At 42.0% G+C, this 2482-nt stretch overlaps 1 pseudogene; it reads left to right on the forward strand.

Annotated features, from left to right (window-relative positions):
• The first annotated feature begins 1698 nt into the window (after positions 1–1698).
• Positions 1699–2270, forward strand: LOC102768719 (annotated as a pseudogene).
• The last annotated feature ends 212 nt before the right edge of the window (positions 2271–2482 follow it).

Consider the following 2482-nt stretch of genomic DNA (forward strand, 5'->3'; position numbering starts at 1 on the left):
ATAGTTTTGTTGTAGCACCTCAAACTATAGAAGTGATAACCACAGTGCATGACCAGTGCTTAGTTAAGATGGAAAAGGCATTAACTTTGTGGATAAAAGTCATGAACAGAAAACATGCTCCATTTGATTGGCAATATGTTTTCACCAGAAAGCAATGAGCTGAAGTGGGGTGGAGCCCAGTAGAGAGCGGTAATGGGGGAAAAATGTGTGACATCTGTAACCCTCTCAACAATAAAGATAAAATTTTAAAGACTTCAGCAATGGATCCCCTGAAATGAGTGACAACAAGCCATTTATTGCAAGTAAAGAACGGTTACATAGATTCAGGAATAGGTTTGGACTGAAAATATAAAAATTATTGAAGAGATAGAGCATATTCGCATGACTTTTATTTCAGTGTATTGTTATAGTAGTTCTATTATTAGTTATTGTCATTAATATCTTACTGTACCTAATTTATAAATTAAATGTTATCACAGGCATGTATGTATAGGAGAAAACTTAGTACATGTAGGGTTCAGTACTATAAGCAGTTTCAGGGCACCCACTGGGGTTGGTGGGGGGATTGAAACAAATAAGGCAAAACTACTGTATCTTATTTAAAAGAGGAGGACCCTGAGTTATATAAATGACTTTATAAAGTTTTGCAGATGTATTCACAGGAGAACACGAACCCCAGTGCTCCTTCCACCCCAAGTTCCTGCCTGAATGCTGAGGAAAACCAGCTTCTAGGAGCCACTCAGGTGCCCATCCCTGGGCCTCTATGGCTCTCTGAGCCAGAGGACCAGAGCCTACTATTGCTGTAGCTCACTTGCAAATTAAATCTTGCATTTTGCCTTCCCAGTGTTGCCTCTGCTATCATCCATACGCCTCTTCAATCAAAGCACAGGCCAGCTCTGTGCCCTGTTCCTGGCCTAGCATTGATGACAACCTACAGAGGCTGCTTACTTGCTTCCCTGGTCAGTCATCAACCCAGTTCTATCACTCTTCACTCCGTTTCCTCTGCCTGCCATGCGTCTTTTCTCTGCCTACTCGTCTTAAGCCATCAGTCCCCCAAGATCCAGGCCATCTCCCACACACTCTCTGAAGCCCTCGCTAACCACCTCAGGCCAAAATGATCTCTCTCACCTGTAACACCCTAGAACCCCTATTTCCCATGCCACTCATTTACCATTTATCATATGCTGCCCTGCATTGTCTGTTTGATATCTTTTTATCTAAAAGCCTAGCTTGCCTTGAGGGCAGAGATCATCTCTTATTCATCACTGTATCTACCACATTGCTTAGCCTAAGGGCCCAGAACAAAATAGGTGTTCTATAAATGTTCATTGATTTATTGTACGTGAAAATGAAAATGACTTTCTTGCTTCGATGGTGACCCAAGAAAAGAAAGCAACTTTTTTGAGACCCATGGGATCAACCCAGAAAACACTTTTAGAGCTCACAAAAGAAAAATAATTTGAAGTATTTATGAATAAGACTATATCAATGAGCTGTTAAAATAGCTTAAAATGTTTGAGTTATTGGAAATTAGACAAACAAACAAATGATCAGTCTATGGATTTGAATGCTTAGAGATAGTTTTCATTAAATTTTTCAAACCAGTTATACATATAAGCATGGCTTGAAAAATTGACTGACTGATCACCATCAGATTACTAAAGCTAGAGAAAATAAAAAATCATAATTCTGGCTCTCTTCCTGTCTCTCATCATGGCGCAGGATCAAGGGGAAAAGGAGAACCCCATGCGGGAGCTGCGCATCCGCAAGCTCTGCCTCAACATCTGCGTCGGGGAGAGTGGGGACCGACTGACGCGGGCAGCCAAGGTCCTGGGGCAGCTCACGGGCCAGACCCCGGTCTTCTCCAAAGCCAGATACACCGTCAGGTCCTTTGGCATCAGGAGAAATGAAAAGATTGCTGTCCACTGCACAGTCCGTGGAGCCAAGGCAGAAGAAATCTCGGAGAAAGGTCTAAAAGTGCGAGAGTAGGAATTACGGGTTTTGGGATCCAGGAACACATCGATCTGGGGATCAAATATGACCCAAGCATTGGTATCTACGGCCTGGACTTCTATGTGGTGCTGGGTAGGCCAGGTTTCAGCATCGCAGACAAGAAACGCAGGACAGGCTGCATTGGGGCCAAACACAGAATCAGCAAAGAGGAGGCCATGCGCTGGTTCCAGCAGAAGTATGATGGCATCATCCTTCCTGGCAAATAAATTCCCGTTTCTATCCAAAAGGCCAATAAAATGTTTTCAGTGAAAAAAAAATCATAATTCTGAAATTCTCAATATGTAGTGCTCTTATTTAGGGGTTTGAATATTCTGTTGGGATGAGTCAACATATTTTGACAACCTTCCTCATTGTAGTAACATCTTAAATACCCAGAAACCAAAGCTCGGAATTGTACTTATAGAAGAACTAATCTAACCTTTACAGACAAGACTTTAATTCAGAAAGAGATGGAATCTTTCATTGCTTT

This window comes from Myotis davidii, unplaced genomic scaffold (genome assembly GCF_000327345.1).
Source record: "Myotis davidii unplaced genomic scaffold, ASM32734v1 scaffold2456, whole genome shotgun sequence".
Lineage (NCBI taxonomy): Eukaryota > Metazoa > Chordata > Mammalia > Chiroptera > Vespertilionidae > Myotis > Myotis davidii.